Here is a 23,013-nt window from a genome sequence, read left to right as displayed (position 1 = left end):
TAAAAATACAAAGATTAGCTGGGCGTGCTGGCGGGTTCCTGTGTTCCCAGATAGGCAGCTGAGACAGGAGAATTGCTCTAATCTGGGAGGCAAGGTTGCAGTGAGCTGAAATTGTGCTACTGCACCCCAGCCTGGCTACAGAGCAAGACACCGTCTCAAAAAAAAAAAAAAAGAATCATGGTTCTGTGAAAGTGCTGACTCAGAGAACTGAAAGCTGTCGTGGCTCATACAGGAAGTATTGCTTGAAAAGTAAAGTGAAGCTTTGTGATTTGCAAAGACCCAATCCACTCAAATGAACTCAAATAAAAATGGCGGTGTTGAAAGACAACGAAGATTTCACAGACACATAATGGAGCCAGTACTGAGTCTCTGGGAGAGCTACCCACCAGGAGCCACTCAGTATCTGCCTCTCTCTGGATCACTAAGTGGTTTCATTCTGCTTCTTTCTGCACATGCTTTTTTCTATACTAAGTCACCAGTATTTTATTGAACAATATATTTTTCTCAGTAGGTTTCTTGTCATCATCATCATCTTTTTTTAAAAAATAAAATTGCCTTCAGTCTTCAGGATTGCATTTTATGGCTAATATATTGGAAATTGTTGGTATTTCCAGTTCATTCTTCTCTGTAGATCAAAATATTTTTAATTGAGAAAATGCTTTTTACAGTTACTTACATAAATGCTAAATTTGGAGTAAATTATGCTAAATGTAGGTTTTCATAATTCTATTTTCAGTATTGAAATAAAGAACTCTTTCAGCCTGAATATTTACATTTTATTTACAATGTTAAATTTTTAAACTGAGGTTACAATGGGCATTCAAAATAATGCTACATGTTTCACCTCCAACAGAATGGATTTCCAAAAAATTTACTTTGATTCTATGATGTACATGAAGAAAACCAAATTATTCTGGAATTAACTTTATTTTTCATTTGATGTGTCTGGTAATACTGACATAAAATTAAGATCATTTAACCTTGTGTGAAATTCTTCTGCTAATGAAGCAAACACATTGACAGTTGTTTTCTACATGCATAAAACAACTTGGAACTGAAAATCAGCAAAATTAACTTAGCAAAGCACTGATTGGTCTAGATGAGAAGTCATAGTTCATGGAGCAATATGTAAATTTATCTTTCACAGCAGCACATGTTAAATGATCAATTTTAGATGCAGTCATTCCAAAATAAATTTTAACTTTTGATAGAAGATATTAATGATTTTAAACAGATTATGTGTCCTATGAATTTCATGAAGTCAGAAAATTTTTGGTAGAGTGAACACCGGAAGCTGGATGATAATAAGTAAGTGCTAATTTTGAAGGGTGTGACTTCTCTGATTCAAACTGGAATGTTAAAATTTTATTTTTTAAAATAAAATTATAATGTCCAATTCAGTCTCCTAAATAATAATGACCTCACTTTAGCTGAAAAAGCACATAGCATTAATGAACTGAAGACACAAAATAACAAATACAATTGTATTTTCCCAGAATGTAAAGATATGGTCAAGGTATGTCATGCAGAGCATCTAAGCAGGGTCACACTCAGCAGTGGCAGGTCCTCATTTCTCAGCTGCGCCCTTAGCAGAGGGCTGGTAATTGCACTGAGACTGACTCTTCCCTATTCTCTGTCCCCCAGTGGCCTGGGTTTCTGCTCCTTCTGCTCCTCCCAGTGGTTCAGGTTGAGTGGCAAGATGTGCAGGGAGAATGCTGAGAAGGAGGAGGATGGAGGAAGTTGAGAAAGACAGCAGCTTTTGAGTGCAGAGGCGACTCTTGGAGTCACCAAATTTAAATCTTGCTTGTGCTGCTCATTAGCATGTTGGGAAATCCTTGACTCTCTCAGGATTTCAGTGCGCTCATCTGTTAAAATGAGAAATTAGCATAAAGACTTCTCTGCCTTGGAAATTCAAAGATACAGGCTCTCTAATTCAACGGGAGAACTTCTTTTTTTGGGGGGGTGTTAGTTACTAAAACTGTAGCCAATTTATTTTGACCTTTCAGTATAGGAAAACTTGTTGAGATAAAAATGTTCTCCTCTAAAATTGTTCAGGTAGAACCTTACCATTCAACATAGGGATTCTGAAAGATGATTACAGAAAAGCACTGTGATGCAGAGCTCCATGTTTTGATGTCAAATCCGATAATTCAATTAAATTCCTGTAAAAATTTTCTATCTCCTGTTGGTAGGGTCGAAGTCAAGACATACTGCGTTTCTTCTGTTTCATTCTTGTGTTGGAGTTAAATACTACTACAAACTAGGCTGCGTGCTTTTATTTATTTTTAAAACCCAGAATGCTCTTTGTCATTTGACAGTGCAGCATACTAAACTACTTAAAATACTTTGTGAGTGAAATCATATGCACGAAATGTGGTAAACGTTACTGGAGCCCTTGCAGGGCAGTGCTTGGGTTTAGTAGGCCTCTTCTGTCTTACCTAATTTCTCAATCCCGCATGTTCTTTTTTCTCACATTCTTAAATCCCAGTAATTATCTTAAGGGTAAAGCAATTTCTATGCTTACACAGTTCATTCAGATGGATAAAATGGACTAGGTAAAAAATATGTATATGTAGGCAATTTTTATCTGGTTTAAATGGCCTGAAAGAACCATGGTACTCAGAGCTTCAGAGATGCCCTGTCTTCTGATTTTGCATTCTCACAATTCCCTTTGATTTAAAGGAGCCATGCAGTGAATTTTTATAAACACAAAACTTCTGAATTTTATGTTTTGACGTCATAGGTATGTATTGACAGCCTCAGTGTTAGAGGCTCAGTACTGTGATGTGCACACGTAAGTTCATGTAGGAATGAGAGTTTTCAAGGGCAGGGATTTCTCTTTGTTTACTGTTATATCTCTTTTGTCTACAACAGCGCTTGGCACATAAGCATGCTAAGTAGATTAAATTAATGAATGTGAGGGTCATCCATACTTCCATCAGGGCGAGAATCCCACCTGTCTTGTACAACTCTGGGTCTGCAGTCCCTAGAACACTGTGTACCTCCCATTTGTTGAGTTAGCGAATGTACTTGAGGACTCGGTTCTTGCCATTAAATAACTTGAATCTGGTTTGGATGACAAATTGGCAAAATATTGAAGAGCAGTAACAGTTTGGGATTGTAATGAAAATTTATCACTGGAAAGGCATAGTTTGATTGTCAAAGTAATGATATAAACAACTGTCCTAGATGTTCAAAGGAGGAAAATAATATACAACATAAATCAGCCCCCAAATTTTGGCATTGTTGAATATTGATTGATTGCTCAGTTGATGGATTGAATGGATCTTTGAGTGCCTCCGCATTCCAGGCAATATACTGGGTAGTGGGGAGTCAATAGTAAGATAGGTGTAGTTCCTACCCAAACTGAACTAATAGGTGCAATTGATCATAATCTAATAGGTGCAATTGATAATCTTGTTTTTTAACAATAAAAAAATTAATAAATGTTTATTTTTGAAGGGAAAAATGGAACATTGAAATAAAGAATAACAGGGTATTATTCTAGAAAGAGTCAATTCTAAGGATATAGCAATTAAGCTCTGTGAAGAATATTCCAGGTAGAGGAGGAGGTAGGCAATAAGGAATGCAGTCACTGAGAGCTCTTCTACCTTAGTGTGAATAAGGAGGCAGGTTCTGAAGGTTTTAATCAAGGGGGATGATACAGTTTGTATATTTGTGTCTGACTACATCTTATGTTGAATTGTAGTCCCTAGTGCTGGAGGTGGGGCCTGGGGGAAGGTGTTTGCATCATGGGGGGCAGATCCTTAGTAGTTTGGTGCTGTCTTTATAACGGTGAGTTTTCACAAGGTGTGGTTATTTAAAAGTGTGTGACACTTCACCCCACTCTCTCTTGCTCCTGCTTTTGCCATGTGATGTGCCTGCTACCCCTTTGCTTTCCACCATGATTGTAGAAGCTCCCTGAGGCCTCCCAGAAGCTAAAGGATGTCCTGCTATGCTTCCTGTAGAGCCTGCAGACCGTGAGCCAGCTCAACCTCTTATCTTTATCTTAGGCAGTCTCGGATATTCCATTTAAACAACGCAAGAATGACCTATTACAGGGGAGATGGGATACAATGTGTAGAGAAAGAAAGAACAGAAGTGGTTCAGTTTGTTTTAATAGTTCGTCAAAGGAATGATGGAAAACTTAACCAAGGTAGTATCAGTGAAGAAGGCTGGTTATGGGAAGACTTGTAAAATGAAAGGATTTGTTGTTGGAAAAAACAGCACCACCAACAAAACATGGAAGAGGGTTAAAAGTGGGAATGGAGGGTTTTCCCTAAGTGTCTGATTTAAATAATGGGCACATAATACTGCTTTGAACCAAAGTGGAAAATGCCAGTGGGAAGAGACAAGTCTAGGGTGGAGAAGCGTGGATGCTGTGGTGGGCAGGTTGTCTCTGACATCTCTCTGACAAACTCAGAGATGCCAGGTGAGACTAGGAAACTGAACGTGTGAAAATATACCTCAGAGAAGAGGGTCTAACTAATGATATAAATGTGGAAATCCGCAGTATATCGATGGGCATATGAAAACTGAAGCCTTCACTTTACAGAATGCCTACTTGAAACTGTGAGTGAATGCAGAGCTCTTCTCATTATTGTATCCAGTCTTTCACCCTCAATCTTGTCTTCCTTCGTTACTTGCCATAGGACCCTGGTCTGCACACATTTACTCTTTCTGACCATGACCCTATTCTTTCGTTCTCTCTCACACCTGCGCTAGTTTAACACGATTTGTGACCCCCACCTTTACACTCTAGTCTATGCTTCTTTCAGTCTCCCATCTGGTCCTTCCACCAGCAGGCTCTCTCCCTTTGCCTCTGGCTGTCTCTTCTCACTCTGGGCCACAAATCACATTGTCCCAGTGATACTTGTTAAATTAATGATAGTAACTCAAGTTCTGCAAATCTTTTGAGGGGTAGTTTTTCTTCCAGTAACGTGATGTGTCCACCTTTAGTAAAATGATGCTGCATTCTTACAAAGGAAGTTGGAGGAAGAGAGGAAAAGGGGAGACTTATTGGCTATCGGGCTTTCTTAAGTCAGGTTATAAATTTGCTTGAGACTCAGGCCATTAAATTTTTTTTCATGATACCCCTTACCAGTATTTTCAAATACTATTAATTAGAAGCATTTCCTCCACTAAGAAGGAAAAATGCTTAAATGACCAGGTTTCCCCTCCCCCTCCTCCTCCCTTTTCTACTTCTTCTTTATAAATGTAGGGGGTACAGGTGCAGTTCTGTTACATGGATAGACTGTAAGTCTAGGCTTTTACTGTAATCATCAACCAAAGAGTGTATGATCCATTAAAGGATTTGTTATCCCTCAGGTTTCTTCTTAACATTTTAACTCCTCTCTCAATACCATGAATCCCATACCAGTGCAGTATTTGATGTGTTGTGAATTTATAATAAATGATTATTGATTAAATGAAATTTTTCCTGTAAATATGTCCTAAGATTTTGAGAAGCATTTTACCATGGCTCCTTATGCCCACCCTCCACCCTCACCTTAACCCCACACATCCTCACTCCTGTACCCGCATAGCCCCTTCATCACCCCCACCCCAGGCTTAGCCATAGAGGTTCCAGAATCTTAGATTTTCTCTTAAACCACCATCTAAACCTGATGATCAATTTCTTTTTTCAAAACCAAACAATTTGCAGTAATAATTTGCATCTTCTGTAGTCACATTACACTATAGGCTACAGATCAAGTGTTCATTCCTGAAAGTAAAATCGGCTACTAATTCCATTCAGATATTTTTCCTATTCTCAGATTTAGAAAAAGACCAGTGTATACAAAGTTTGTGGACATTTTAAATATTCTCAACTGTTTGTATAGTTGCAAGAATGAATTCTTCTTTGAGGTATACATAGAGCATTGGGACAAGGATATCATCTGTTAGTTAATATTTTGCTACGTTAAAAAAATATGTCAAGGTAGTGTTTCTTTTTTTTTTCCAAAGTGAAAGCAAGTTTATTAAGAAAGTAAAGGAATAAAAGAACAGCTACTCCCTAGACAGAGCAGCCCCGAGGGCTGCTGGTCACGCATTTTTAAGGTGGTGCTTCTAGACTACCTATATACCCACTTCTCTCTGTGCACACATCTTGTTATAGGTATCTCTCATTTTTAGTAAAGAAACTATAGAGTCAGAAAAATCTAAAGAATAAAAACCCCAAATTTTTACACTGAACATTATCAGGATAAGCACATTACGTGTTTATGATACCTAGCCTGCTCAGGGTTTTTGTGATTTGGCTCTATTTCTGTACCAAGGCATCCAAGACAGAGAGAGATCACAGATGTTTGTATCTGCCAGGTTAAAGCCAGGAATTCTGTGAGGAATTCCAAAACCTCTTTGGAATCGGAGGAGAAGCAGAACCCTGGAAGGCAGTATGACAATGGAGCTCCACAAAATGTTGTCACAAGAAAGACAAAACAATCACCAGAGGGAAGGGTGGACTTAGGACATTCTAGAGCCTTCAACACTAGAACCTTCTGGTTGGCTCTGTTAGAAATAATTCTCTCCTCCATATTCTCTTTCTCAGAACACTTATATAGTGGGTGTCTGAAGGAAAACAGAATTCATTGCACAAAATGGGATTGCTTGTGCATTTCCTAGGCAGATCTGTTTATCATATGAAAGGTATGTACATGGGGGTGGGAGTGATGGGCAAAGATGTCCACCTCTACTGTTATGGCTGTCCAACATTATTTAGCATGAATATTTTTCTGGGGCCACAGGCTGCTCCCACCCTTGGGTATTGATTTCTTCTGACACTCTATTTTTACTGCACTATGATGCCCTCTTCAAAGGCTACACCTCATTTCCTGCCAGTATTGAATTTCCAAAAAGTGTAATAAGGGTCTGTCTTGCTCTTCAAGTACTGTATTAAAATATTCACTGCACAGTCATGTACAAAAACTATTAATTAAACACCTACTGTGAATGTTCTGCAGAGGATAGGGGAGCAAGGTGCAGACCACAGGGATGTTTTTCCATCGATTTTGGGCATACCCTCCTGATCAGGCCTGTGTGTATGCCCCAAGTCATTTCAAAGTTTCATGCAGCATCTAGGTGCACTCCAGTCTTCATTGGAGATCCTGTTTGACCCCATGGGAATGTACAAGTAGCCAAAGCTAGGATGGAGATTCGCTCCTCTCTGGGTCTCCAGTCTTTCCACTGTGCTACATCTTTTGTCTCCTCCCACTCTTCTCCCATTTACCTTTACTTTCTATCCCATCTTTATAAAAACATCTTCTCTTTCCTCCTCAATGCTTTATCTTACTCTCTTTCTAAAGTTGCTGACAGCTATTTTCTATTTGTTTTTTGTGCCACGCATTGATGATGTATTTTCCAGAAGGCCTGACGTGCTTCTTTTCTTACCATTTCTCTTTCAGCCCTGGATCTTTTTATGCCCAGCGCTAGGTTGGTATCTGATTGTGGACGGTATCTGGCTACCTTGATTTTCATAGAAAAAAATATAAATCTGATTTCTGAAGATGAATCACAGGGCTATTCATAATTTCCCAACATTGTCTGCTCCCTGCAGTGGCAACTCAAGTATCCCCATCTTTAGAGTGGAAAGGAATTGGGTCTCTCACCGGGTTCCCATTTCTCAGCAAATGGGACAGAGGCACAAAGCGTAAAACAAGAAGGTTTGTTTCCAAATGAAAACCAGATGTATGAAATCTCATTGTAGTTCCTGGTCCATTTTCTGTCTCTGTGTCTTAGTGGGTGCAAAGGGGTACCCTTACCTAATTTTCCCTACGAATCCATTTCTGAGTTCTTTTACCTGAAAAGTTTGTGATCCAAACAAACGTTTAGTTACCGTAGCTAGAAATGATAACTTGTGGCATGCAAGAAGCTGAGCTTTTGTGCTAGCACCTCATTGCTGATGCCAAACACCACATTGCCTGGCATCCTAATGTTGAAGAATTCTCTTTGCTGGTTGATTTTCGCTTCAGGGGGATGGATAATCAACTATCAGATCTCTTAACCATTTGTAAATCTCTGAGACATTATTCTCAGAGGAAAAAAATTCCTTTCTTTCGTTTTTCATTTAAGGGAACTTGAGCCAGTAATCCAAAATGCTTTTATTCTTGGTTCTATTTGCTTGAATGATCCAAGTTGATTTTTTCTTTGGGGTTTTGTTTATTTGTTTTCAAAACAGAAGAGCATGTTAAGTAAAGTTTATGGAATAAAAAAAATTGCTCAGTGTTTTAGTAATACAGTATTGGAATATTTGAATATAGCTAAATTTACAGCAATGTGGTGATGTGCTTTAGGGTGTTTGGCAAGGGATAAAGGTTAGGAGTTGTTCCAGAAAATGTTTTGTCACATAGTTGGTCATTGACTTAAATGAGGAGTGTCCTGGAATCAGACTTGCATGACATTGTTGGATCTCTGAACACTGTTTAGTTCCTTTGCATTGAAAGATGAAGAGTGGGTTCCACTGAAATCATATTCTTCACTGAAAGCAGGAACACCTGTTTTCAGTTAAGATGCGGGAACCCTTGTGGGACATGTACCACGGACACATAAGACCTGGGCTTTACTCACAAGGAACTTCTGGTCTAGTTGAGAAGTTAAGACATCACATTGTGGCCATTAAAACTGCAAATCTTAGCCAGGTGCGGTGGCTCACACTTGTAATCCCAGCACTCTGGGAGGCGGAGGCAGGTGAATCACCTGAGGTCAGGCGTCTGAGACAAGCCTGGCCAACACGGTGAAACCCTGCCTCTACTAAAAATACAAAAGTTAGATGGACGTGGTAGTGCACGCCTGTAATCCCAACTACTAGGGAGGCTGAGAGAGGAGAATTGCTCCAACCGAGGAGATGGAGGGTGCAGTGAGCAGAGATTGCGGTACTGCACTCCACCCTGGGTGACAGAGCAAGACTCCATCGACATCGAAAGAAAGAAAGGAGAGAGAGAGAGAGAGAGAGAGAGAGAAGGAAGGGAGAGAGAGGGAAGAAAGGAAGAAGGAAGGAAGGAAGGAAGGAAGGGAGGAAGGGAGGGAGGGAGGTAGGGAGGAAGGAAAGAAAGAAAAAAAAAAGCAAATTCTGTTTGCTCCACCTTCAAATACAGCCAGAATCAAGCCACTTTTAATTACGTCTGTGGTTACTACTCTTTTCTTACACACATGATCTCTCATCTTGATTATTGCCAAAACCTTCTTAGTTTGTTTATGCTGCTATAACAAAATACCCGAGACTAGGTAATTTATAAGAGACAGAAATTTCTTTTCTTTTCCTTTTTTTTTTTTTTTTTTTTTTTTTAAAGAGAGAAAGAGAAAGGGGGAGAGAGAACAGGAGCCTTGCTCTATTGCCCAGGTTGGAATGCAATCTAAAAATCGGCATTAAAAACCTCTTTTATGGCAATAATTATGCTTAACAGCAGAGACAGGAAGGAATAAGGGAAGAAAATAACAAACAGCCAACCAATATTTCATTTAAGTCTGTGAAATGGTATACAAATGCTGAATATGTATTTCAAAATAGGTCTAACATGATACTGAGAAAAATGTATGTTCTGTGGACCTGGGGTGAAGAATTCTATAAATATTCACTGAGCTTACTTGTTCCAAGTCTGAGTTCAAATCATAGATGTCCCTGTTAATTTTCTCTCATTGATCCATTGAATATTAACAATGTGGTGTCAAAGTCTCCCGCTATTATTGTGCGGGAGTCCAAGTCTCTTTATAAGCCATTAAGAACTTGTCTTATGTATCTGGGTGTTCCTATATTGGGTGCATACATATTTATGATCATTGACTCCTGTTGTTGCATTGACCCTTTTACCATTATGTAATGTCCTCTGTTTCTTTTAGTCTTTGTTACTATTAAAGTCTATTTTGTCAGGAAAGTTACAACTCCTGTTTTCTTTTTCTTTTTTTTTTTCACTCTCCATTTGATTGGTAGGTCTTCCACTGACCCTGTGTTTTGAGTCTTTGTGTGTCCTTGCTTATGAGATGGATCTGGATACAGCGAACTGATGGGTTTTGACTTTTTATTCAATTTGCCTGTCTGTGTCTTTGATTGGGGCATTTAATCCATTTAAATTTAGGATTGATATTGACATTTGTGAGTTTAATATTGTCATTTAATGCTAGCTGGCTATTTTGCCCATTAGTTGATATAGATTCTTCATTATGGAGATACTCTTTATCTTTTGGCAAGTTTTTGGGATGACTGATACTGGTTGTTCCTTTCTGTGTATAGTGCTTCTTTAAGAAGCTCTTGTGAAGCAGGCCTGGTGGTGATGAAATCTCTGAGTGCTTGCTTGTTCGTGAAAAATTTTATTTTTCCTTCATTTATGAAGCTTAATTTGTCTGGATATGAGATTCTGGGTTGAAAATTCTTTTCTTTGAGGATATTGAATATTGACCCCACTCTCTTCTAGTTTGTAGGGTTTCAGCTGAGAGATCTGCTGTGAGTCTGATAGGCTTCCCTTTATGGGTAACTTCACCTTTCTCTCTAGCTGCCCTTAGAATTTTCTCCTTTATTTCAACTCTGGTGAATCTAACTATTATGTGTCTTGGGGTTGCTCTACTTGAGGAATATCTTTGTGGTGTTCTCTGTATTACCTGAAGTTGAGTATTTTCCTGCCTTACTAGGTTGGGAAAGTTTTCCTGAATAATATCCTGAAGAATATTTTCCAGCTTGGATTCATTCTCTTCATGACATTCAGGTACACCTATCAGACGTAAATTAGGTCCTTTCACATAGTCCCATATTTCTTGGAGACTTTACTCATTTCTTTTTACTCTTTTTTCTCTCATCTTGTCTTCTCGTTTCATTTCATTAAGTTGGTCTTCGACCTCTGATATCCCTTCTTCTGCTTGATCAATTCAACTGTTAAAACCTGTGCATAGTTCTCGTATTGTATTCTTCAGTTCCGTTAATTCACTTATATTCCTCTCTAGATTGTCTATTCTCATTAGGATTTCGTCAAACCTTTTTTCAAGGTTCTTAGTTTCTTTACATTGGGCTAGAACATGTTGTTTTAGCTCATAGAAGCTTCTTATTATCCACCTTCTGAAGTCTAAATCTGTTAATGGAACGCACTCGTTCTCCATCAGGCCTTTGTTCCCTTGTTGATGAGGAACTGTGATCCCCTGTAGAGGGAGAGGCATTCTGATTTTGGGTATTCTCAGCCTTTTTACACTGGTTTCTTCCCATCATCGTAAATTTATCCACCTGTCGTCTTTGTAATTACCCTCTTTCAAATTAGGTCTCTGAGTGGATGTCCAACTTGTTGATTCCCAGTGCCGAAATCTGAGCAACCCACTGCACCGGCCAAAACAGCTGCGTTGTGGTGCTTTTCTGCCCAGGAGTCTCTGATCTGGCTTCCTTCTTGAGTCCCTTTTTCAATTAGCTGAATAGGCGACTCTGCCTTCCCGGAGCTCCAAATGTCGACCAAAAGGGGATCAGTCCCGTTAACTCTGCACCAAGAACCGCCACGCCAGGGCGCCGGCAAAACCGCCGCATGGGCAAAACCGCCACGCTGTCCACAAGAGTCACGCTGGCGACCCATGGGGCTCCTCCGCTGGGAATCTCCTGGTCCGCGAGCAACAAAAATTTGTCTGAAAGTGTGGCGTCCTCTTGTTCTCTGCGTTTTCACTGGGAGCTACAATCCTGAGCTGCTAGTAATCAGCCATCTTGGATCAGAACTTTATTTTCTTACCATTCTGGAGGCTAGGAAGTTCAAGATCATGGTGCTGGCAGATTTGGTGTCTGCTGAGGGCCTATTCTTTATACAGCATCTTCTTTCTATGTCTTCAGATAATGGAAGAGCTGGGAGGGTAAAAGAGGCCTATCTAATTCCCATGAGCCCTTTTGTAAGAATACTAATTCTATTCATGAAGGCAGAGCCTGAATGACTTAATCACCTCCTAAGGGCTCCACCTTTTCATACTATCACACTGGGCCTTACGTTACAACATATAAATTTTGATGGGACACATACATTCTACTTTAAGATCTCCTAATTTGTGTGCCTGGTACTTCACCTCTTGTCTCTTTTAACCTTTTCTCAACATAGCAAGCAGTAAGATCTAGTTAAAAGTAAGTCAGGTCATGTTAGTCCTCTGCCATAAACCCCTCGGGGCTCCCTGATGCCTCAGAGGAGAGGCAATGTCCCTGCAATACAGATAAGATTCTACCTGTGGCTGAGCCACACACACCCTCGTTGACTCTCTGCTGTCAGTGTATGCCACATGTCTTCTTGCACACTCTGTTCCTTCCACTGTCATCTCCCTGCTCTTCCTGGAATACACTAGAAACGTGATCACCCTAAGCCCTCTGCACGTGCTACTCCATCTGTGTGGAATGCTCTTTCCCTCACATGGCTTACTATCCTACATTTAGGTCTTCACTCACAGTGAGACCTGCCAAGGCCACATTATCTTAAGTTACACTCATACATGCACATGCACAGAGAAAACCACACTCTCACTTACTTTAATTTTTTTCATGCAGCTATCACTGTATGATGCCATAATATTTTGATTAATGTCCCTTCTTTCCCAAGTAGGAGGTAAGCTCCATGAATGCATGCATTTTGTTTTGTGTGCTGTATCTTTAACACCTAGAATGGTACCTGATGCCTAGTGGGTGGCTAATAAGTATTTATTGAATGATTATTTTTATTATTTCAAGCATGAGGCAGTTTCTAGTGCTGCCATAACAAAGTACCACAAACTGGGTGGCTTAAAGAAATTTATCATCAGACAGTTCTGGAAGCTAGAAGTCCAAAATCAAGGTATCTGAAGAGCTTCTCTCCTCTAAAACCTGTAGGGGAGTGATATGGTTTGGCTGCGTCCCCACCCAAATCTCGTCTTGAATTGTAACTCCCACAATTCCCATGTGTTGTGGGAGGAACCTGCTGGAAGGTAATTGAATTATGGGGGCTAGTTTTTCTTGGGGAGTGCTGTTCTCGTTATAGTGAATAAGTTTCATGAGATCTGATGGTTTAAAAAAAATGGAAGTTTCCCTGCACAAGCTGTCTTCTCTTATCTGCTGCCATGCGAGATGTGCCTTTCACCTTCTGCCATGGTTGTGTGGTCTCCGCAGCCACGTGGAACTATAATTCTATTAAACTTATTTATTCTGTAGATTTCCCAGCCTTAGGTATGTCTTTATCAGCAGTATGAAAATGGAATAATACAGGGAGAGTCCTTACTTGCCTCATCCAGCTTCTCGTAGCTCTGGGGGTTCCTGACCTGCAGCTGCATCTCTTTGAGCTCAGCTTCCATGATTGCATGGCATTCTGTCATTTGTCTGTGATTTCACATGGCATGAAGAAATGAAGATACCTCCATGTGTGTCCATGTCTTGTTACATGGACGTAAGTCATAAGGATTAAGAGCCCACCTTAGTCCAGTAAAACCTCATCTTAACTAATTCAATCTATTAAAACCTTATTTCCAAATAAGGTCACATTCTGAGACTCTAGGAGTTAGGACTTCAACATACCTTTGTCGGGGACACTATTCAATCCATAACAGGTGATCAGGGCATGAATCAAGTAGATGTTATGGCATTAAGGACATTAAAAGCTAATAATGACATGAGAATCTGAAGGAAGAATGAATGAGATCCCTATAATGGGGGTTTGGGGCATAATCCCAAAAGACACCATCTTAAATACCATAACCTCTAATAATTAAGATCCTGAAAGATCAAAATCCCTAAAATGTAAAATCCCCAAAATTACGCTCTTGAAGTATCAACATTCCAAAAATATAATTATTTTTAAAAGGAGAGTTGAGAAACATAAAAAAATGTGATAGAATATAGGCAGCAATGATGTATATATTTTTGTAAGCATAAACAGGTATAACATTTTTGAGCAGATTAATCATATTCATAAAGAAATAGCTTATATAAATATGTTCATCTAAAATACCATTATGAATAATCTAAGTCTTTTGATCAAAAACCTTGATGAATCACCACCACATCACCACAGCATATGTAGTTACCTGGAGAGTCCAGAGCTTGAGAAACGTTATCTTTCACAAAAGCAGGTATACAGAAGGGATATCTCTTCATCTACTGAAAAAGTTTCAGTGTTTTTATGTACATGCACAATGCTTACATACAAAGTCAAACTTGTGATAATGCACTTTCCTGGAGTTAAATTTGCAAAATACACATAAAATGAATTAGAACTCTTTAAAAGTCTTTACACGATTTATATCTCCAGCATTGGTAAAGATTAAATACATAGCATAGAAAATTGTAAAAGATGATACTGACAATTTAAAATCATGAAGAAACCCTAAAACAACAGCAATAACACCTGAAGAAACTAAAAAAAAAAAAAAAACCTGACATAAAAGGTGTTACAGGGATAGATTATGGGCAATTGCATGGAAGTAGTCCAAAAAAAGCTGGCTGATTTTCACTATCATTAACTATATTTTGAAGTGTTGCATCAAAATATTGTCAATCTGTTACTAGAAGGCAAGACAGGCAGTCTGTGACCACGTTTCTTAGTAAGAGCTCCAATTTGTATTTTCTTTTCTCACAATTTAGAAGAAAATTTCTGTGGAACCTTGAGATCATGTACTGCTAGCTACTTGCAATAAAATTTAAAAAGTGAAAAGAAAAGGAAGGAAAGAAAGGAAAAATGGAAGGAAGGAAGACAGAGGAAGAGAGAGAGAAAAGAGCCTCTGCAGTCTAATACCAAGGGTGGCATTGCTGTGTGAAAACATGGGATGGGTGGAAGGACAGGTATTCCCTTTATGTATCAACTTGCCTCTCCATCTATTGACCGGACTAATATATCACCAACAGAGCTATGGTCCAATTTGAGGCCTCCACACCTGTTTGTGACCCATGTACCTTGTAGGACTTGCTCCTCCCTGTATGTACTCCTCGTGGATTCCCAGCACATATGTCCCTTGGATTAGTCTGTGCTCATGCTGCTGATAAAGACATACCCAAGACTTTGTAATTTATGAAGAAAAATAGGTTTAAGGGACTTACAGTTCTCTGTGGCTGGGGAGGCCTCACCATCATGGCAGAAGCTGAAATGTACATCTTATGTGGAGGCAGGCAAGAGAGAATGAGGGTCAAGTAAAAGGGAAACTCTTTATGAAACGATCAGATTTCATGAAACTTATATATTACCATAAGAACAGTACGGGGAAGCCGTCCCCATGATTCAGTTATCTCCCACTGGGTCCCTCCCACAACACATAGGAATTATGGGAGCTACAATTCGGGGTGAAATTTGGGTAGGGACACAGCCAAACCATATCATCCCTTCTTACGCTTCTCCTTTGACCCCTTCTCAAATGTAGCTATTACTTAAATCCTTTATTACTGTCTTCCTTCCAAACCTAACTTCCCTATCACCAAAACACAGACAACAACTTTACCCTTACCTTTTTGATGGCATTCATGATACCCTGTCTTATAGGTTTATATTGGTGGAGATTCTGTCTCCCATAAATCAGAGAGATAAACATATAAGTAGCATGATTTTTTGTTAGTAAAACTTTTAGATGATTATAGATTTAAATCTTAATAAAATCTTGGGTTGCTGGGTAAAAGAATGTGAAATTTCAAATACAAGAAATTAACATTTCTCAATTGTCTTCTGAGACAGCAGTGCACAATAAGGAAAACAGGTTAAGATTCAGAGGGGAGGGGAGAAAGAAAAATTAAGAAATGTGGAGAAAGTTTTATGGATGGTAAAAAGTCTCCATTATGTTACACTAAGCTGTACTTGATTTTGTTCTTTAAATACCTACACTCTCCTTGGGAAATAAATTATTTAACATATTGTGATAGACTGAATGATGTGACCCCCAAAATAGCTCTGTCCTAATTCCTAGAATCTGTGACTATGTTGTTATGTGGCAAAAGGGACTTTGCAGATGTGATTAAGTTATGGACCCTGAGATGGGGAGAATATTCTGGATTCTTTGGGTAGACCCAATGTGATATGATTTGGATGTGTCCTGGCCCAAATCTCATGTCCAGTTGTAATCCCCATTATTAGAGGAGTCTGGTGGGAGGTGATTTGATCACGGGGGCCGATTTCACTCTCTCTGTTCTCCTGAATGCAGGTCATCTCTAGTAGCTGGAAAAGGCAGCATATAGATTCTCCCCTGAGCCTCCAGAAGGAACGCAGTCCTGCCAACACCTTGATTAGTGCATGAGCTTTCATGAGACCTGGTTGTTTGAAAGCGTGTGGCACCTTCCCCTTCTCTCTCTTCCTCCTTCTCTGGCCTTGTAAGATGTCCCTGCTTCCCCTTTGTCCTCTGCCATGACCGTGATTTTCCTGAGGTCTCCCAACCCCTGCTTTGAGTACAGCCTGCAGCACTGTGATCCAATGAAGCTTATTTTCTTTATAAATTACCCAGTCTCCGGTAGTTCTTTATAGCACTATGAGAACGGACTACACAATGTAATGTGGAATGTACAATGTGGAATACACAAGGTAATCACCAGGGTGTTTATAAGAGAGAGGCAGGAGGGTCAGAGTCAGAAGGAGATACAGTGATAAAAGAAGACATCCTGATGACAGAAGTAGAGAGAGAGAGAGAGAGATTGGAGGTGCTGGCTTTGAAGATGGAACAGGGGCCACAAGCCAAAGAATGCAGGTGACCTCTAGAAGCTGGAAAAGGCAGCACGTAGATTCTCCCCTGAGCCTCCAGAAGGAACGCAGTCCTGCTGATACCTTGATTTTAGGATGTCTGACCTCCAGAACTGTCAGATAATAAATCTGTATTGTTTTAAGTTATGTAATTTGTGGCAGTTCATTACAATGTCAATAGGAAATTAATACATGTATTTTACAGGAAGAGGAATTTAGGCTATGACAATTAAAAGTAGAGACCAAGGGTTGGTGCACTTTTCTGTCTAGGACCAGACAGTGAATATGTTAGGCTTTGTGGGCCATGTGGTCCCTGTCACCGTTACTCAACTCTGGCGTAGACAATACCAAATAAATAGGTGTGGCTGTATTCCAGTAAAATTTTATTTGCAAAAATCGGCAGTAGACTGGATTCATCCTGCAGGCTATAGTTTGCTGACACATGGTATAAACCAATGCCTTGTCATCATTTATGGTCTTAATTTGTGCTTCATCATAGCCTGGAATCTGATTCCCATCTAAGCCTGCCACATGCCCGCAGAACATCAGCAATGGCCTATGGTTGGTTCTCCAACCAGAAACAAGCTCATTATTAACACTACAGATATATTGAACGCCTCAGTATTTGCACATTTGCAAAAGCTGTGTGCTGGAGGTGTAAATGGTAGTGCTAAATTATGTTGGTTTGATTTGGTCCAGAGAAAACCCTACTGTATCTTCATAAAACTGTCAGTGTTTTTAATGCTAAGAATATGTACTTACTATAAAAGTATATTCCATCAAACAATGTCCACAGAGGATTAAACTGAACTGTATAATCATGTTTTTGTGTACAGCCTTCAGGATTGCTAACGCTCTATTATTTATCCTTGCTCCCTGGGACATCTGTCTTGGGACGTCTCTCTTGAGATGGAGATTTGCTTAGCAGATGAGATGCTGTACAGACAATGTGATTTTTAGCCAAATAAATTGCTGTATGCAGGGATTCTTCCTCAGCTCTCTATCATACTTGCTTTTGCTTTGTGTATCTGACCCCTAACATCTGTATAAACGTGGCAAGTTAAAACAGCCTGCTTGTACCTGGCTTGCCAAACCCAATTCTGCCCTCATCATGTTTTATATCAAGATTAAGTAACTTTGCTGCCTCTCTGGATCTCTGCTGGTTTTCTACTTGGTCCTCCTGGCCTATTAATAATAGTTGCCCTTCAGCCTTCAAGACCAGACTCAGTTTTGCCTCCCCTGTGGTCAAACCTTTCACACCATTCTTCCTCTGCAGCTTCTCCAAACATCTCTCTGGTCTGTATGTGGGCTAGTTAATTAAAGTTTAACGAAGTTCTAGCATTGACATGATTTTTACATGCATCATGTTAAATTATAGATCCTCGTATTCAGAAACTGCATTGTGGTTTGGCTGCAATTCATAATACTTAAGCACAATATTCAATAAATATTTGCTGGCTTGTTGATTGTTGATTTCATTATTGAGTCCTTTTTGGATTTTAAGTGTGGGTATATGACATTATATTAAGAAATATCTTAGTGGAATATAGAATTGAATCATTATTTTTATTTCACACTCTGAAGTAAAGCAACTGTTCATTCCCTCCTTACTGTTTTAGAGAAAGCAGTCTAGTCTTATTTCCAAATTTGCTTAGTGGTTATAATTTATGTTAAAAAATCCTACTTGATGACAACATTTAATTAAGAACTTGGAAGCAAAGAATAATTAGGATGCATTCCTGCATATTTTCAGCGTTGGTATGAGTTTATGTAACTAAACTATTCCAGATGATTAAAGATCTTACTAACTTCAAAGACTTACAGAGAAAGTAGGTTCAGAGTCTCCTGACAGGGTTTGATTCTCTTTAAAAGTATTTGCCAGGGAAGGTCCTGTGCGTTTGCCAGGCCTCAGTGAGTCATATCACTTGGTCCACAGAGGTGTGTTTGGAAATGTTTTTTGGGGTCTCTGAGACCCCTGCTGCTCAGATTGCGATTTCTAATACGTATGGTACCCACATTGTCAGTCTGGTTTGGCAGTGCATACTTCCAGCAACTGACCAGGTATAAAAAAGAGAACTGCTCTGAGACTCCACCCAAAACAGTTCTAAAGATGTTCGGTCAAAATGAGTAAGCACAGGCCACTTAAACCACTGCTGTTTGTAATTTTCTGTCTGTACCCACTCCACTGGAAAAGTTATCAGAGTTTATTAGTGAAGCAGATATTCTGATGCCCTCAGGTATTGAAGGTCAAGGATCAGGACACTTGAATAATAAGAAACTGCACTAAAAGTTCTTGATTGCCCCTTTGCATTAATGTTTGGATAAGTGAGGAAAAAAAGTGGAAAGGAAATGGTTATATAAAAATAGAAAACATTGCTCTGTTGTATACCTGCCAAAGAGAGGCAATTTGAATCTAAGCGTGAGAAAACACACAACTCCAGATGGGGAACTTTATGTAAAATAATTGCCCTAGACTCTTAAAAAATGCCAATGTCATGAAAGATAGAAGAGCCTGGGGAAATGTTCTAGAATAAAGGATCTTTGATCAGATTCTAGATACAGACATAAAATAAGATAAAGCAAAAATTCCCAGCTTTATAGATCATTATTGAGTCAGTGGGTAATATTTCAACGTGGACTCTATGTTAATGTTGAATTATTATGTGTTGGTGTTGAATTATTAAATTTTCTGCATGTAATAATTGTATTGATGAGATGTGGGATAATATCTTTCATGGAAGGTACATGCCGAAGTATTACAGGGACTCAGAGTCACGAGATCTACAAATGTTTCTCAAGTAATTCAGAATAAGAAATGTATCTATGTTGCATATACTTGCATGCACACACACAGCTGTGTATATATGTAAATGAGAAAGAGAGAGAGAGAGAGAATGTGGGAAAATGTTAACAATTGGTAAATCTTGATATATAGGTGTTTATTGTACTCCTGCACTTTTTTTTTGTAGGTTTGGTATTTTTCAAAATAAAAAGTTGGGGGGCGGGGAAAGGCAAATTCCAAAGGGCATTTCCCTTTATCTTTCTTTAGATATTAGTCAAAGTTCAGCTAAAAAGAAGTGGAAAAATCTCCAAGCTACTAAAATAAATAAGCTGCTCTCACCATCTATAAGATTTGGATATCTTGGTGCTTACAGACAAAGGCAGCTGAAGACTCACTAAATAAAACATCTTAATCTATATTTGACCCTTTAAGGGGTACCTCTGCCTGTTAAATAAGCAAGAAAATAAAACACATAACTAGGCATGCAGGCATCATGATAATCACAAGTTTTTTATTTGGAAATGTTTCTCAATTTGGGAGTTATTGCTTTCAGCTATAATAATAGCGGGCTTTTCCAATAAGGAAAAAATACGTGGAATTTAAAATAAATATCATCAGTACAATTCTGCAGTGTTGAAAAAACATAAATGACCTTTTTTCTTTTCTTTAAACATTAAAAATCTCCTGGAGGTTTCAGGAGACAGAATTTATGTTCAGGGAGAATAAATTTCAACTAACAGGTGACTGGTTACAAAAGGCCTTCACCATTATTTTAAGTAGTGCCAAAACCCCTTTTATTTGTGGCCTTTGCCCAAAGATAAGCCCAGACTTTTCTCCAAGAATGTTGGCTACAGTTTCTCATTGCCATCTGGGGTCTGCCTGTGGAACACAATTCAGAATGGAATTATTAGCTCAGGGGATGTCACTGTTTGCTTCCTAGAAATTGACTCAAACCAGTGTACTACCAAACTCAAAGTACAGTTAAAGTCATTGGGAGGCCGGTTTTAAAAGAACTCACACATTTCTCCAGGGAATAGCAAAAGGTTTCAAGGCACCTTTTTGGTGGGATTTTACACCCTCATTTTTTTTTTCCTAATGTAAAAAATAGTAGCAAGTTCAGGCTTTGTTTCTGAGACCTCTCTCAGTTTTACATGGCAAATCCTTTTTCCAGAAGATTAAGTAATTATTCTCTTATTGTTCTGTATCCTAATTCCATTTTTTCTTTTTCTTTCACTGACAAAATATCAAGAACTGTAGTGAATATCATTTAATGACTATCTATGATGTTTCTGATATCATGTTAAGGGACCTATATATTACATTGTTTGATATAAACAAGAAAGCCTATAAGACAGTTGTTATATTATTTTACAATGAAGGGAAGTTTTACAACTAAATTAGTTCGTGATCGCCAGCTTGGGAATAAAGTCTTGCTCCTGACACTACAATATATGAAGGACAATTATTTTTTTTAATTCAATCATCCATTTAAGAATTGTGACAGATAGCATACAGAAAAGAAATAGATTGAAACAGATTCCTGTGAGAGTGGCAATTGTATTACTTTTGTCTAATAACTGATCAGTTAGTTCTTTCATAAGTATGTTTATCTTTCTAAAACTTGATAATGATGGGCATTTGTTTGTCAATTAAAATCTGTATGGCTGTCTAAAGGAAATATCAGACATTCTGTAGGAATCATTAAGGTCAAGGTAGCTTGCTGTGATTTAGGCCTAAGATCAATAAAGCATTCAGCTGAGCTGTCAAAGAGTGACCTTGGAGAGAAAACAACCATGAGAGAGATTTGGAAGTAATAAGGCCAATCAGGTGACAGCCATTCACTCACCTGCAGACTTGCCAGGAGAGAAGTCTGCCTTTTCCATATCAGCAGCTACTGCTTCTTGTTTGTTCAGCAAGATCACCAGTTCTGTGCCAGACAGTGGGCTCTGAGCCGAAGTCGTTCAAAGGAATGGCCACAATTGCCTGCATGTCTAAATTTGCAATCTTGGTTGAATTGCTGTGCATAGAATAGGATGTTAGCAATAAACCATAATACCAACAAACAGTAAACCAGTCATTCATTAGCAAATCATGACTATTAGCATTATCTTCTGAGTATAGTAATAAGGAGCCCACATTATGGATGCCCCCGGGACATTTTCCTTGCTGTCTTCTTTTGGGTTTTCCTCTGAAAACATTATTCAAGGATCTGGTGGAAGAGGATAGTGGAAAGGACTGAGGGTAAATTATCCAACCAATTAGAAACTTCCACATTGTCAACTTTCAGCTTTGATTATATTTATCTTGGATGATTGAGTAAATTACTTGGCTTTTCTCCATTCTTTAAAATAGTCATATAAGACCACACTGTGCCTGATTACATGATTCACTTCTATTGTAAGCCCTTAGAAGCATGCATACTGGTTGTAAATATCATCTAATAACCTATTAAAACTTTATGTGTTTAAATTGTATCTAATTTTGCATTTATACCTAGCTAATTTTACTTCTGTTCCCATTTATCAACTTTAGCAATACTCATCCTCTGAAATATCTTGGCCAACAATTGTTTCTTCTAATAGGGCCCACATATTAGAAAAATATGTAATAGCTTTGTAACACTGACATCTTCAGCTACCATATGTATTTGACTGTTTCCTTTCAAACTTGTTTACTGGAAAGAGTATAATATGATAAATATTATCATCATTAGAGTATAGTATTATTATTATTATATTGTATAAGAACATATGGCATATTATATAACAAACTGGGTGTTTGGGTAATGAAAATTGTTTGTTAAATAAAAGTAACAAATGGGTTAAGAGAGGAATATGTTTGAAAGTGATAATTTTTAAATATCAATAGAAGAAGTAATTTTTCTTCTTCTATTAGATTATATTCCTGGTACAACTTTCTCTGCCAAATAGTGATATTTGACTTTAATTCTGGAATATTTTTCTCTTTAAAAAGATCACATCTTAAATTTCAATTATGCAGTTTTGCTCTTAGCATATGTATAAATGTTGTGAATGTTTCATAGAGAATGTATGTATAATGCTTATTCATACACATCTTTGAAGATCAATATCTTATTTCATTATAGGGGCTAGGCAAATTTTTATTTTATTTCTAGCTTATAGGCTGTATCTTGGATTTTCAAATTTATTTTTTATGTAAAATCTATGCTGTCAAGCAAAACAATCCCTTTCTAAACTCCTTTTTAGGCCTTTGATTTAGAGAGATCTGTAAGTATTAAATCCATGAAGGACTTATTCTCAAGGTTGCAGAGTAATGAGATCTGAAGGTAAGGTCACCCGTAATATGTGAGAAGTGTCCTGCTGAAAATCACACACAGCAAACAAGGTTTCAAACACTAAGGTAGAGATTATTCTTTGTGGGGAAAATCTTCTTCTTTGTATTTCAAGTAAATTTATTTATATTCTTTCTTTCTCCCTGTCTGCCTTCCTCTTTCTCCTCTCCTGGCATCATCCTTGATTCTCTCTTAGTTTATCCCCAAGGTAATAAAAGTAGAAATATTCCTCAGCTTAAAAGAGAGGTAATCTTTTTTGACTTTCGAAATTATGCCCTTTCTACTCTGCCATTTCTCAACTC

The 23,013-nt window shown here is 38.4% G+C and overlaps 1 protein-coding gene and 1 long non-coding RNA gene across 2 annotated transcripts in view; both read left to right on the top strand.

Annotated features, from left to right (window-relative positions):
- FBXL7 (F-box and leucine rich repeat protein 7) overlaps positions 1–23,013 on the top strand; it is a 419,844-nt gene that overhangs the window by 190,333 nt on the left and 206,498 nt on the right. The window lies entirely within an intron of this gene.
- LOC116552352 lies at positions 15,014–20,895 on the top strand. Its single transcript, XR_004269343.1, has 2 exons — positions 15,014–16,150; positions 16,689–20,895. It is a non-coding gene; the product is annotated as an uncharacterized LOC116552352 (long non-coding RNA).

The sequence above is a fragment of the Sapajus apella genome, unplaced genomic scaffold (genome assembly GCF_009761245.1).
Source record: "Sapajus apella isolate SASKATOON/1434 unplaced genomic scaffold, GSC_monkey_1.0 scaffold11, whole genome shotgun sequence".
In the NCBI taxonomy this organism is placed as follows: Eukaryota; Metazoa; Chordata; class Mammalia; order Primates; family Cebidae; genus Sapajus; species Sapajus apella.
This window is presented reverse-complemented; position numbering and strand designations above follow the sequence as displayed.